Genomic DNA, 15549 nt, shown 5'->3' with positions numbered 1-15549 from the left:
AAACAAGACAAGCTAATTGTCATATTGACCTTAAACTAAATTCACTCATGAAATAATATAAGAACTATGAGTCACAGTAATTGCTTGGATCAAGCAAAGGGCCAAGGACTGTTGGAGTTGTTCACCTTCAGGACATGTTTTATAGTCCGGTTTCTTGAACATATATCTAGAGAAAGTTGGGAACTGTTGGCCTCTATGAAGTGGGGAGATGTGCAATGGGATGCTCTTGCTGGCTCGTTCTTAGATATGGATGGGGTTTCTTGTTGTGGTTTTTATTTATTTATTTATTTTTAAAATTTTTTTATTGCTATGGATTGTTTGATGGGGAATTGTTTTTCCATTAGAAAAAGCAAAACAACTGCTTTCAGTGTAAAATGACCTTTTAGATTATGTGCATGAACCACAAACAGAAAGAACACAATTAAATGCTCCACGGGCAAGCAGAGTGAACTTGATTCACTGCTGTGTTACTCCAGTTCTGCACCAGAGGAGTTCAACTGAAGAAAGATGGAGCTTTACCACCCATACTATCTGAAGGGAAGAGGTCTCATAGTGCCCTTTTGCAGAATCCCTCCAGTTAGATCAGGACATTCTGGTATCTTAATAAGCACTGCTGATTCACTATGGGACGAGAAATCCTGTCCATGGGAATCTTTTTCAAATGGCTATAGTGGCTGAATGTCATGAAGAATCAAGACTGTACAGAAAAGTTTGGCCCAGAATACTGAGATGGAGGATGTATATGACATGATACATGTACCACATGTATTTCATGAAGTATCCTGAGACGGTTTGACATGTTTTAGCAACAATGTTCAGAAAATTAGACTAACCAAAAAGATCTGTGGAAGTTGCATTTCCTAGTTTACAATGACCTTCATAATATCAGAGGGGTTTCAGTGCTTTGTTTTACAAAAAATACTTACATCTAAGTCAGTTCTAGGAAATAAACCTTCTAATGGGTAGTGGCTGACATAACACATATGTGACACTTATCCTTGTTAGGATGTTTTGAGGCTTTCCTTTGAGTAGCTCTCTACCACAGAAATAAATCATCTCCTCATGGAGAGCAGATGAACAACAACATGTGAAAAGTGGATTTATGGCTGTGGCTCTTTTTCTAAACGCCTTAGGTGCCCTGGACTGTAGTTCTATAGTGCCTCCTAGAGGCACAGACTATAGGTACGAGGGCAGGAAGCCGAAGTATAGCTGATAGATTGAGGCAATGCCAATTGCATGTTTACTTGTGTGTTGGCTGAATTCCTCTACAGCTGTTGTGACTTGTGAGTGTTTGATTCATTTAATGCAATGGAAATGCTCAGTACTTGGCATGTGAACCAGTGTAGACTCTCTGTTATAAGGAGATAGTGATTTCTGGCTTGTCTTCTCCCAGTGTGGATGATACATTAATAGCCATGGCTTCCTGGTGAAACAGGAATACTTGCTTTCTAGGAGATGGTGAATCCAAGTGAGAATTATGCAATTCCATGAAGGTAAATCACAAAGGAGAATACTGATTGTCAGACTTGACTGCATTGTAAACAATTTAATCTTCAGTAAAGATAAGGGCTTGCAAAACCCTAATTGTTGGCTGACTCCAGTAGACCATATTCCTGAAAGTAAACCAAATCGTACACAGACCACATAAGCCATGGCTGTCCTTGCAATCTAGAGATAGGTGGTTGCTCCAAACTTTTTCACCTCTATTGATAGATGTCACGGTTTTATGTTTTTTGGTTTTCAGTATTCCGCATCATAATATCATGTAATGCACTGGGAGTTAAAGTGTTAATGCTCCAATTCCAGGTACCTATCTCTATACATTACGGAATTCATGGGATCTGGCCCTTCTGGGTGGAGAGGTCTCTTACTGCTTTGCAGTGGGTGCTGGAGGGTGCTTTCCTAGCCATTCCAAGCTTTTCAGGTTTGACTCAGTCTCAGGAACTCTCTCTCTCTCTTGCATCTTATTTGATTTATTAGTCTCAATTTCAATTAGATTGTATTATATTGTGTTATCTTGCATTCCGATATTGTAGTAAAATACGTTTTCCTCCATAGATCATTGCTGCTGTTTTTTCTCCTTCCTTCCTTCTCATTTTGTGGGGTCGGGGGGAGGGGGGGGGAGGGGAGGGGGGGGAAGAGCCAGGGGCCTACTGCCCCCCTGTCACGGGCATAGATTGATGTTAACTCTTTGACAACGGAGTCGACTTCCAGTTGGCTAGAGGGTAGTATAGAAAAGAATGCTGGATATAGATTTAATATAGGATAGAAAAAGGATATTTTAGGATAGGATATATATAATATAATAGGATATATATATAAAATAGGATATATATATATAATATATAATATAATAGGATGTTTTCTGTGATTTTCTGCATTCAAAGTGGCTAAGACTGATGTGTATGACCTGTTATAGCCTCATGAAGTCCACTGTTGTATATAGACCATTAAACATTCCTGGGATAGGTTAAATCATTTCAGCGTGCTGCAAGGTTTTCAAACATTTTCTGAGAATTACCTCTTTTCTGGAGTAACAAAACTTCCTTATGGACACGCCTCTTCTGCTTGCTTCCTTTATTGCTTCCCATCTGTGGTCCTGTTGTCCATTTGCAGTCTTGTTGTTTCACTCTCTCTATTCAGTGGTAGGTAGGACTATCAGAGAAGTAAGTATTTGATGCATCTCCCAACAGTCTTTACTGTCACATGTTTATCCTCTCTGAACAGATGGTAGTCATTCTGGATAATTGTACAGCTCCTTTGTCCTTCTTTTGAGTTCATCACGCTCTTTTTGTTCACACTACTCTTGGCTTCTTGTTCCAGCTGATGACTCCAGTTTACTGTGGCAGCTTCTGGCTCTTCTCATGTTATTAATTAGGGTCCTGGTATTAGGAGAAGGTGTTGTTTTCTTGTCTGTGAAAGTTCAGAAAAGGCATCTGGATCTTTATCTGACAGCAATCAGAAGCAGAAATGGAAAGCAGAAGCAAAGTCAGTGTAACTGGATGATTGAGTGTGTAATGGGAATTCTGCCAGTACAGGACCATCAGAACCTGATTGATTATGGATGGTTTTTGTAGTAATAATAAGGGATATACTTCTAGGTAAATAATCAGAAAACATGTATTTTTTTGTTTGTTTGTTTGTTTTGCCTTGTCATCACTTCTCAATATCTGAGGTGAGAAGTGCAGTTTAACAATACAAGCCAGTAGTAAATGGTCTTGAGGTTTTAGAGCTTGGATAGTATAGGATTCTTTTTCTAATAAGCAACAACAGCAACAAAACAGATTTTAATCAAAATGGAGATTTGACCAGGAGCAGAAGGAGACAGACTATGTAGAAAAAAGTACAGGAGCTCATACACACATTTTTGTGCCAAGATAATTCCTGATAGCAAATTTCTGGACCTGATGGATATTTTATGAATGCATGGGCCTGCTTATTCTCAACAGTGTCATCAGTTATCATCGAACCTGAAATTATCATCGAACCTGAAAGGAAGACTAGACTGACCTTTGCATTGGCACCAATGCAAATGAAAAAAGACACCAAAAACATTTATGTTGGTTGCAGCTGGTCAACATCCGCTTCTTTACAGGGCTTTGTGCAGGCAGAGAGTACTGTCTAGGAGATGGGAAACAAAATGCTGAACAAGATGGTATGTGGGAAAAATGTAAATTTTATTTTATATTTGTGAGCAAAATGCAAGCAATATTGAGGATCTTTAGTGCATAAAAGTGTTTTGTTTGTGAAACCAGATGGGTTTATAGCAGAAATAATTCTACCTCAGAGGATATTGAAAATTTGCCCTGGCTGGGTACGGCAAAATCCCAAGCAGTTCGAAGTTTTGGGGTAATCTCAGGATTCCCTTGGAGTAACTTACTGCTTAACTTCATGTTAGGAAAAAAAAGAACAAACAAGTAAACAATAAAATGAACTTTATTGGTTTACATACAGTATCAAGCTTCGTATTCCACCACTGTCCTGGTTTCAGCTTGGATAGAGTTAATTCTCTGGTATAGTGCCGTGTTTTGGATTTAGGATAAAAATAATGTTGATAACAAGCCAATGTTTAGCTGAGCAGTGCTTTCACCCAGCCAAGTACATTTCAGCTTCTCACATTGCCCTGCCAGTGAGGAGGCCGGGGGTGGGGTGAACAAGGAGCTGCAGTGTGGCAGAACCAGCTAACCAAACTGGCCATAGGGGTATCCCATGTCATATGACATCATGCTGACTTGGCTAGAGTAGGGTGGGGTACTGCTCAGGGACTGTCTTGGCCTCAGTCAGCAGGTGGGGAGCAATTGCATTGTACATCATAAGTTTTTATATTCTTTTATGATAATGGTGATTACTGTTATTGCTTTCTCTTCCTTTTCTGTCCTATGAAACTGTCTTTATCTCTACCCATGAATGAGTTTTACCTTTTAGTGATTGTTGCCCCTATCCCTATGGGGGAAAGTGAGTGAATGGCTGTACAGTGCTGAGCTGCCTGCCAGATTAAACCAAACTAACACTGAGGCTGTTGGCATTTTAAAAAAGCTTTAGAGCTAAGAAGAAATAAATGAGTCTCAAATAAGATACTGCACATTTAATATATGTATGATTGCTGCTGTGCACCTTCCTAAAGAATAATGGGATCTATTCATCTGTCTGTGTGACTAAGTGATAAAGTGTGTCTTTGATCTGCTGGGACAGACTTGTGCTTGTTACAGCTGGCCAAGAATAGTGTTCTGTCTTTTTTTTCTGTGTTAAACAAGATCATTGGTATCCAGGAAGATTTCACTGGAAGTTTTTCAGCACTGCAGGGATGGAGAGGTCCCTTGGAAGCTCTTCCTGCTGCTGTCTAAGTAAGGCTGCAGAGAGATCTTTGCCATGTCCTTTTGTAACTCCCATAATCTGTAAACTTGTGTGGTCAAAGTATAGCTATAACATGGTAGGGAGGGTTTGTGATCTTGTGACTGAACTAGTTGCAGTTTTACAGAAGAAAACTAGCTTTATCTCCCTAATCCTTTGGCTGGCAGGCAGAACATGAAAAATGAAGTTGAGACACTGTACCTATTTATTGCTTAATTTTTTCCCATAAATTCTAACCTTGTGGTTAAAAAAAAAAAACAAACATCCAGTAATTCTCAAATGTAAACAAGGAGAAAAATAATACTCCAGAAAGCAAGAGCTTGTAAGTATCCAAATCCTAAATATGTTAACAGAGCTGTATGTCACGTGACCCATCTCAGTTCTGACACAAAAATATGTAAAATGTTTGAAAATACCCATAGTGTTGTGATTTTCTGATGAACTCCAAGTGGAACAACAGCAGTACAACGGTTAAAAATCCGAATGAATGAACAGTTGTGCTGAAATTACATAAACTACCCTTTTTCTTTGGTAATATTTAAAAGCTTCTACCAAAGCCCTGCCATCATAATTCTGTGCAAGGTAGAGGTCTTGTAATGACAGCCCTGAACAAGAAGTATTATATCATGGTACAGTACATAACCTGATTCCTCTTGCTTATAACCCTACTATCTTGTCTGTCTTTATCTGGTATATTCTGAATGTAGTTCAGTGAGTAAATCTATGAATGTGGTGAATGGCTGAAGTCTTGTAGTGGCAGCTGTAAGCTCTGGCCCTGGCCGTAGCTGGTTATCTGCACTAGGCAAAGCAGAGGTGAGAATACCAGTTGCACTTTGGAACAATTTGGAAAATCCAAATTCATCCTCAAAAAACTGATTAGTAAATCTTGAATGCCTAAAGTAAAGAGAAAGGTTCATTGAAGTTCAGAAAAATATGACAGAAGAAAAATATGAGTAGAATTTATTCACTCATAAATGTTATCTGTATCTTCTTTCAAAGCCATAGGATTTATTTTTTTTCCACATAGTTATTTCTTATTAATAAATCTGAAAAGCTAAAAGTAACTATTTGGTTCAAAGCAATAGATGTTATGAAGGCCTCAACTATAATGATAAGTGCAGGACATTATCAGTTGATCTTGGACAAAAAAGAGAACAAAAGAAATTGAAGTGTCTTCAGTAATGCTTTAAATGCAATTTTAATTCTAAGCAATTTGAAAATCAATGTAGTTGCACTTAGAGATTTCAAGCAAAAAATAATACTATTTTAACTTTTTTTTGCTTCATTTTTTTCTTTCTCATCTTCACTACTTGTTGTCTAGGTTGATTTTTTATTCTTTTTTTCTTTTAAAATGCATTTAGAAATATATCCACACTGATTAAATTTGGATGTGTACATTTGGGGGCAGGGACTGCCTGATTCATCCAGTTGCTCAGCATGTGTGAGTGACTTATTACCTGACAGTGTTACATAGTGCTTCTATGTCACATTAGAAATCATTGCTTTTGATAAATCAATCTAATATATATATATATATATAATAGATCTACAATAATATATAAATAGATCTACAATATATTTTCCTACTGCTCTTACTGTCATTATGGCACCTCTATCTGTACTAGGCAAAGCAGAGGTGAGAGTATGAGTATGTACGATACTTGCAAAATGAAAGGGCCTTTCCTTCACAAACCTTTATGAATTCAGACTCTTGAATTTTGAATTTAGGCTAGTCCTGCATCAACTCTGTGCATCTAAGTGGCAATGTGCAGAAAAAGGCATATAATGTGGAAGTAAAGAGGAATGGCCTGAAGGCTACTGTGAGATTTTCTTCAGGACTCTTCAGTCAAACAAGCAGTCTCCTGAACTGAGGTCCACTGAGGCTTCACACACATAAGCTTTTTTAAGAGAGCATACTGCTATGAATATATTTGTGATAGTATCTAATAACTTGCACCTACATGTTAGGTTATTGCTGTTTGAAGAAGTTTTCTGTTTCAAAGAAATACATCTTGTAGTGCCTAGGACGGTGAGAGAAAAATATGCAGCGTCAAAAAAAAGTCATTTCTGGCATTGAGCAAATTGTTTGGCACAACTCAATCCTTATTACCAGAAAATTTCATCTAAGAAGAATAATGCTGGTGATAGGAAGGAGGCAAAATCATCAGGGTTGTGTTTCTCTTCTACCTCCTCTCTTGATGATTAGGTTGTTAATTTGCGGTAGTGAGACTAAAGATTAATTATGTCCTCTGCTCCAAAGATCTAGATCCAGTTATTCTCTCTCTGAACAGTACATGAGCAATTAGCAGCAGTGAAGACTACCACAGTGTGTTCTCAGTTGTTCCTCTTCACAGGTTTTCACTTCCAAGGAACACTTTCGTACCTTCTCCTCTATGTGAGTGTGCCAGGCTTTAAAGATATTCTTCGGCTTGATGGCGGCCCCTTAAGCACTTAAACACGCAAAGTGAATCGGTTTGAGCTCCTCAAAACCCCCCAATACCTGGTCACTTAAGTGAAGTTGGGTAAGAATTCAAGCCAGTGCTCTGTCTGTTCAGGACAGGAGTCTTAATGTGGGTCCCTAACTCTTTAGGTGAATCTCCTAGCAGTTATTCTTCATATCACTACAATATGGAAATGTCCAATAAGCCATATCATGCAAAGTATTTCAGTAATAGTTGAGAGACAGTGAGAATAGAGTGAGAACGACTCTCCTATCTTATGTTAATGGTAGTCACTTGGTAAGGTGGAGCAAACTCTATTACATTTTACATGGCGTGGAATAAACTTCCTCATTAAAACGTAGGAATGAATTGTATATTGTGTCATAGTGAACAATCCTTTTGCAACGGTTCTGCACATGTTTCCCTGAATTTTCTTGCCTTTTGTGTTTGAATTTGCCAAATGTTTACATTTTCCAAAAATGTTTCCTCTTGAGACATATGGAACATTTCACACTGAAGGAAATATAGTGGTCTGGGTGGAGATGGTATTGATTTTGGTGTGGAAACCTGGAAAAAATTGTGAGTTTGGTTCAATTTGAACCAACATTCTTTTTCAAATGTTTGGTTTGGCAGATGAACTGAAAAGCTGGTTATTTTCACAGCCCTAAGCCCTTTTTTGCAGTTGGACCCCTGCATTTTACAAAGGGAATTGTGGTATAGTCACTGGAGCTGTTCACCTACGGCACAGTGGCATGAAATGGAAGTCCCACGGAAACGTAGGGGCGTCTGAAGATTTTAGAAATGCAGGAGCTCTAAAGAGGGATTGAATGATGGCATGCGCAGTATGTGTACTACTGGTCTTTCCAAAAGCACTATTGTTTTCATGGATTCCCTCTGTCAGTTACTTGCCAAAAAAATACCTCTGATGCATGTCTTTATGGGAAATACAAAAAAGAGGAGAATTCTTGACTTGTGTGTATTGTTAGCTTGGAACAGACATATTCCTTTCTCAAACTTTTTCATTTCATGATGTAATGAGAACATTTTAAACCAGGACAAACAAACAGCAAGTGCCAAGCTTTTTCCTAAAAGCTCCTTATGATCAAACATACCCATCCATGCTTTTGAATACCTCATAATTAAACATGCCTAAATGGAGACTTAATTTGAACATGTAAATTAATCACATGGTATAACAATTGAAATTCATAACCGAACATCCATTAGCAGACAACACTGTTCCTCATTCTTTTGTCTGCATGTTTATAGTAATCATGCAATAGGATTTATGGTGCATATCACCCTTTGAAAATTAATTCTGAATCAACATAGGAGATGTGTTCCCATTTCTATTGTATAGCTTTGCTCTAAAAATGCAAATAATTGCAAATTAAGCCCCAGATGTCTAAAGAGCAGCAGGAGTAACCATTTATTTGATGTATGATGCACAACATGTCATTTCTGTGTCACTCCTCAATGGGTTAAATGAGTTTCATCGTTTGGACATTTTAGGAAAATAATAAACAATGTAGCTCATCCAAAAAAACAGCTGCTGTTTATTTTTTCCTTTAAAAACAAACAAAAAGAAGACAAAGTTATTTAAAATTTGTTTTCAGTTGCCTGCTAAGGAAATAAGTTTATATAAAAGAAACCTGATTTCCTTATGAAAAATTGTGAATTTACCTTCTGATGCAATTTAGTAAAAGCCAAAATTTATCTGTGCATTTAGCAACTACTGAATTGCTGTGGTTCTATATTAAGTATATATATTAAGTATATATAGCCCACTATATTGTGGGCTATATTAAGTATAGATAGATGAGAATTAGGTTATTGGAGAAAACACGAGCTGCTAAAACTGCACACACATTATCTTAAAGATTCTTATGTAATGAATGTCTGTGTCTGCTTGTGTATTGCAGTGTATGTTCATGACAGGCCGTGAAACTATCCCCAAAAGGCATTTGAGAAAGACAAATCCCCAACATGTTTGCATGTCCATTTAGCAACAGTAGCACTTCTATTGATAAGAAATGAATGTATTTGCTTGACTCCGTTGGGCTCAGATTTCAGAGTAGGGCCCAGTCTTCAAGTGGAGTTTGGTCAGTATAGCCCCCTCATTAACTTTATTAGGTGTTAGATCAGGCCTTGATATTGTTCTCCATCAGCTAGTGTTTACTCAGGTGACAACACTGCATTTAGTTTTCTTACCTATGCAGCAGAAATTCTTTGCAGCTGAAACCCTGCACTGGCTTTATTGTATAAACCCAGCTTTGTGCTCAATGTCCTGCTTCCTAATGTGCTAAACAGCTGTCTTGGGCTCTTGGCTTCATGCCATCTTCATGTTACTCCTCCCAGTAGGTCAACCGTTTTCACTCTGCTGTTCTGTTAATGCCTTTTATAGAACCACCTTTTTAAAGTGCCTCTTGCAGGAAATGCTTTTTCTGCAATGTGTCTGAATCATTTACAACCTAAAATGTTACCATATGCAGCTTACGACTAAAAGACCTTGCTCTATTCAGTATAGCAGCATCATGCAGTCAGACAATGCATTGACTTGTGAGGAAAATAAATAAATTTCTTTTAAATAGAAGGCTCTCATCCTCATGTACTTAAATACCTAACTCCAATGAGAAACACTTGGAAGACATACATGAGAACTTGGACTGTTCAGTTATCAAACTGGAGCCTAGACAATGAGGGAGAGCTATACTGGGACAGAGTACTAAGTACAAAGATAGGAAAGTGTAAAAATGCAGCAAAATGGCTTTGTGATAATTAGTGGAAAGGAGGTCACAGCCTGTCTTTCTGTCCTACACAAGCCTCTTATTTATTATTGTGGCATGACAGCATACGGCTCTGAGTTTTTAGTGGACTATTACCATTTCTCAGTTGTTCTTGCTTTCTTTTTCTCACAGTAAGATGTGACTTAAATTCCTAAACTCAAAACCCCAAAAAATTCAACCCACAAGCCCCAGTGGTATTTGAAGTTTATGTATTCTTCAACCAAAGGCCTTTGCATAACCAGATACTGGTACATTCTTTAGTGAAATTCTTGAAGCTTTGGGCTAAACCACTGCTTCTTTCAGGGAGGTGCTTGAAAACATGTCAACTATGTAGCTCTACTGGAAGGCTGTGTGGATGAGGTATGTCCTTTTTCTCAAACTGACTGACTAATGTCAAGCTCCACACTGAGGCAGGTTCTTGGCTTCCAGTTTGAACAGTCCCATGGTGATGTCAGAATTTTGGTGTTTGTATTTAAACATTTTTTGTTATTATCATTATTACGGAGAAAAGCTGAAGATTTGGCATGAATTAATCTTGTACAGAGATAACAGCTGGAATAAGCAGAGAACTTTGTGAGTTTGTATAAGTTAATAATGCTGAAGTCTTTATGTGGCCTGCAGCAGTAGACCTTTGTGTAGACGGGAGAAATTCACAAACTGTGCAAAGAGCCTTGGTTTCTGAAAGAAAAGAAAGAAACGATACAGCAACATCCTTGCTGGAAGGTGAGATATAATAGTGCTTAAATAGACTTGAGAGAGAGAAACATACAAAGGGTTTACAAGGCTGGAATTAAACAAAACTAAGTGGGATTTAGAAATGTACTTAGAAAAAAATAATCCTGAAAAGGAAAAGACAGTCTTCCTTTCCACCCAAAATCAAAAAGGAACACTATTAAAATGTTCTTAAAGTATTCAGTTTCTTTTAAAAACACTCATGATACACTGGGCAGTCCAACATGATCCTGTGTGTATTGGCAAAGCATAGTAGCCTTTTGGATACAGAAACTTCATCTAAGTGTGTTTCAGATCTATGTGTGATAAACTTCATTTGTTAAATATGGAAGGTTTATCTACTCTTTAAAACACCAGTTGTGTTTCACGTAGTGAACCAAAACAATATAACGGTATTAGGCGTCTTGGCTCTTAGCTGACTTCTCTATTTTTCTCTAAAGTGTAACGTTAATGAGAAATTTGCTGAAATATTTCTCAAAAACTCCGATTGCTTTTCTTCTAAATTCTCTGCATAATTTTCATTGCCTTCCAGTTTACTATGGGAGACTGGTTGAGAGCACCTTGAAATAAAATCCAAGGCTGCACCTTTTTTCCCCTATATTTTTGACAGTATTCTTGTTCAGATATCAGGAGGGGGAACATGATTAAGAAGTGCAGAGCCAGAGTCTAGAGCAAGTTAATCTGGCAGTGCTGTTCTGAGCACTGGTTCCTTTATGGCTTTAGGCAGAACACGTGACCTTTCAATCTCAGTGTTCTTTTCATTAATATAGGGTGATGAGAATAATTTAATTCCTATCATCTGGCACAACATATTTGCTATGGACAAAGGAAATGGTATGAAAATAGTCTTTCTGAGGATTGTTTAAAATCAGAGCATATACATCATATATCACTGAATTATTTAAATTTTACTTATTTATTTTTAATGAAGGAACTCGGTTCTTAATTGAAGAGGCCAAAACATTTAAAGGTTGAATTTGTCGATTGGAGAGCATTCTGAATTTCAAGAAAACTACCCTCCCACTGTTTCATTATGAGAAATATTTTAAAGGCTTTCCAAAAAGTTTTGTCTTTATGCAGAACCACAGTCTGTTTATTTCTTCATGCCAAAGATGAGGTTTGGCAGAGGATTATCCCATACCCTTGCCAACAGCTCTCCTAAGAGCACACTCAGTTAGTTTATATTACTACTTTTGAAAAAGGAAACATTAAAGAAACTGTATTTTTAATACAGTATAAAGGTCTTCTGAAGGCTGAAAATGCCTCCCTTTGGCCCCACCTCCCTGCAAAGGAATAGGGGAAGTGAGGGAAAAAGGAGTCCTACAGTCAAAAGAACTGCCTCTGTGTGAGGCCTGAGAGCTAGGACAGCTTTGCTCTAACCCTCATTTTCCTGCAGGCTCCAGTTTTCAAAAATTCTTCTGAAATCTAGTTGTCCAAGTTGAGACAACCATGCCTTAATTTTCAGCAAGTCTGGCGCTCTCAACACCTGTTGATTATACTGTGACTGTTTAAGGGAAGGATTTAGAGTGCCTGCTGCCAATCTCTCACCCTAATGCAAGTGCACTTGGTAGATACAGAGGGGAGCACCCAATGCCTTGATCTGTCCATCTGTCAACTCTGTAACCTTCTGAGCACAACTGCATCCCCTCTATAGCATCTCTAAAAGGTCATGAGGTTTGTAGTTGTCTAATTTCCATTGTCTTGCTCTTAAAGTACTATAAGCTCTAGCTGGTGTCTGGAACACTGGCCCTATCTCACAAAAATTGAGTGATATGTTTGTGTAACTTTTGACTTAATATGACATTCTTCCTACTTATTGGGGCTAGTGAGACTTGAAGCATCTTAGTAAATATGCAGTAGAAACAACTGCTGTTGACTGCACTATTTCAGCACAGAGGGTCTTTTTAACACTTGTAAATCTTCAAGTCTGAGATAATATATAATTAAAACATAGAAGGCCACCGAAATGCCTGATTCTGTAGCTATATTATGTCCAGTGAGAGAGCATTTCAGGTGATTGTTAAAAGACTTATGTATTGTAAAAGAGAGGAAAAAATGCATATACACATGCATGCATGCATCCATCCATCTGAACTCAAATAGCATTTTTAGAAACGAAATATAAATGTCAGTCTTCATCCAGCTGAATATTTATCTTCTCCAGGAGTTGTCATGTCAGTCCAGTTGTTATCTGTAGTCATGGGTCAATTGTGCATGTGCTAGGGCTGGTCAGCTGTCAAAGAGAAAGCTAAAGCATGGAAGATGCTAATTTTCATCTGAGTTCCCAAAACTAAAATGGTAGTATTTGATTTTGAAAATTTTCTTTTTCTTTTATTTTATTTTATTTTATTTTTTTCCAAAATAAGCTGCCATATCCAGAGTTTCCTATTCAACCACAATACCTTTTCCTCCAGGGAATCAAATCAAAGAATTTCTTTTAGGTGGCTAAAATGTTACCTAAATGTTAGGGATCTGAATTCAAAATCTGCAGAATCTGCTACATGCTAATATGTTGTAATAAGATTTGAATAACCAGTGTTGCATGGATAAGATTCTTTTTTTTCTTTTTCTTTTTTTTCTTTTTCTTTTTTCTGTAAGTGTATCTGTCTTAGTGATCTGTCAGAGTTGCACCAGTATGGGTCAAGCTGCATGGTTGGGGCCCTTAAGGCTCTGCAGAGATGGTTATCATTTGAGATTCAAAGCATTTCTATGATGATATGAAAATAAAACTATGCTGCAAATTCTTCAAGTATTCCATGAGGAAGTTATTTTATAATCTGCAATTATTTTTCATACTGGGAGAACAAACACGGGAAGCTTCAGTATGTAGATCCTTCTGTAACTTGTCATTAATTTGCACTGATAATCAAATGGCAATCCTTGAAGAACTCAATCCCTTTTTATGCTGTAAATAGATATTTTGTTTAGTTAACCTGCTGAAAGATCTGAAAGGGAATCAACATATTCTGTAAACTCAAGAGAGGGGACTGTTTGAAATTCTCACTTCCTTCACATTACAGTTTTGATTTATCACGTCTGCATCAAGCCCGAATCCTTTCAAGTTTTATTAAAGTGTTACCTGCAATTATAAGCTTGTAAGCACAATTTCTTTTCCACTCTTTATTTGGAAAACTGTGATTCCCTGAGTTTGGAATGAATAAAGTCCCATTTTGAATAAGGTCTAATTTCCTATGATATTAGGCTGTCTGCTTTTCTAACAAGACTCAAGCTCCAATTGGAGCTTTTCCACTGGCTAGGAAATTCCTAACTGTTCAGTACTAGTGGATTCCCTGAAGGCCTAGTAGTGTATGTTTACACTGAAGACTTTCCTTATTAGAAGCAGTAGTAAGGACATTCTATATACCAATACAACTACTTTCCTACTTCCTGCTAGGATTATAATTACTTTTGAGGTGTCTGCTTTTATCAGATATGGTTGAAATTGGTGACTGTGTCAAAAATTATTGAAAAGGTAGTAGGCATATGGTGAGTCATGCAGACAAAACTCAAGTGTAAGGTTTGTTTCCCTGCGATATCTGGCACCTGTATTGCCAGAGATATCTGAACCTCTGTGGATTTTTACTGTCCTATTCCTACTATTTCTTAGAGAAGGAGATATAAGAGAGTTTCTTTGGATGTAAAACAGCATTCCCACAGGATATCAGCTATGACCAATGGAATATATTTCCTGCTGACATTCTGCCCATTTCTGGAATTGCTTTTCATCATGGTAGTCCTTAAAAGAATATATTTATACATACAACTTCCCTGCTGGAGTGGAAATAAAAGTAAATTGTTTCATTTTTGTTATGTTTTCAAGGTCCTTTATCATGTCAATGGCCAATGGGCAGGATACAAGTGAGATATCAAGGCTCTGTTTAACTTCACTTCTGTTTTTGCTTGCTGTATTTGAAGATTCTCCTTGATTTTATTACAATAATACTTTTGATTTATAAATTTAGACCTCCTCTGATGTGAGCCCCAAGCATTTCCATTTCTAAGTGCAAAAAGTTAATCCCTGTGTAATTAAAAGTGGTGCCAGTTTCTAACCACACTGCCTTACCTACCCTAGTCCTTTGGAAATGTTTTACTTACAACAACTTTATATACTAAACAAGTTTGTTTAATAAAAATGTTGTTATAATAACTATAAACAACATATTTTTGACATGACTAATGTTTTCATGAAGTTGCTTTCATTTTCACAGGTCACTGCTTCCTTTTCCAGCCTCACAAACAGTTTTCTCAATCATCTGGGTGCCTCAGCACTTGGATCTGCGTCCTATGATTTGATCTTCTTTTCAGAGTGTTCTCTCATTTGTTTCTGTCCATGTGCTGTTTTTCTGACACTTCTTTTTTCTTGTGGCACTTTCTGACAGATTTTCTCTATGATGAACTGTTAAAAGAGGTGAGGTACCCAGAAATAAAGTGGGAAAAAAGGAAGCAACTGACCAATAATCTACCTAGAAAGTAAGTAATTTTTCTTATGTAATATGTTTGTACATGTTGCCATCTTATGAAGTTACATTAATGTTTTTCTGTACAACATAGGGCACATTTTGTAAATGAGCTTAAACAGTATCAAATTGTAATTATTCATGAATAGTCTCTCTTTTATTAATTATATGCATCACGCTAAGCGAGGCTGATAAGTTCATCTGAGGTAACAGAGCTTATTCCTTTCTCAGTCATCCAGTCTGGATCTCAGCTGCAAAGTAAGTACCTCTACCACATCTTGT

General features: G+C 37.3%; 1 long non-coding RNA gene across 2 annotated transcripts in view; it reads left to right on the top strand.

Moving 5' to 3' along the window:
• Window positions 1-15284, top strand: part of LOC125694350 (uncharacterized) — a 96960-nt gene extending 81676 nt beyond the window's left edge. For both annotated transcript variants that reach the window (XR_007377515.1, XR_007377514.1), the window contains one exon: window positions 15190-15284. This is a non-coding gene — a long non-coding RNA (uncharacterized LOC125694350). The remainder of the gene's footprint in view (window positions 1-15189) is intronic.
• Window positions 15285-15549: the final 265 nt, after the last annotated feature.

The sequence above is a fragment of the Lagopus muta genome, chromosome 6 (genome assembly GCF_023343835.1).
Source record: "Lagopus muta isolate bLagMut1 chromosome 6, bLagMut1 primary, whole genome shotgun sequence".
Classification (NCBI taxonomy): domain Eukaryota; kingdom Metazoa; phylum Chordata; class Aves; order Galliformes; family Phasianidae; genus Lagopus; species Lagopus muta.
This window is presented reverse-complemented; position numbering and strand designations above follow the sequence as displayed.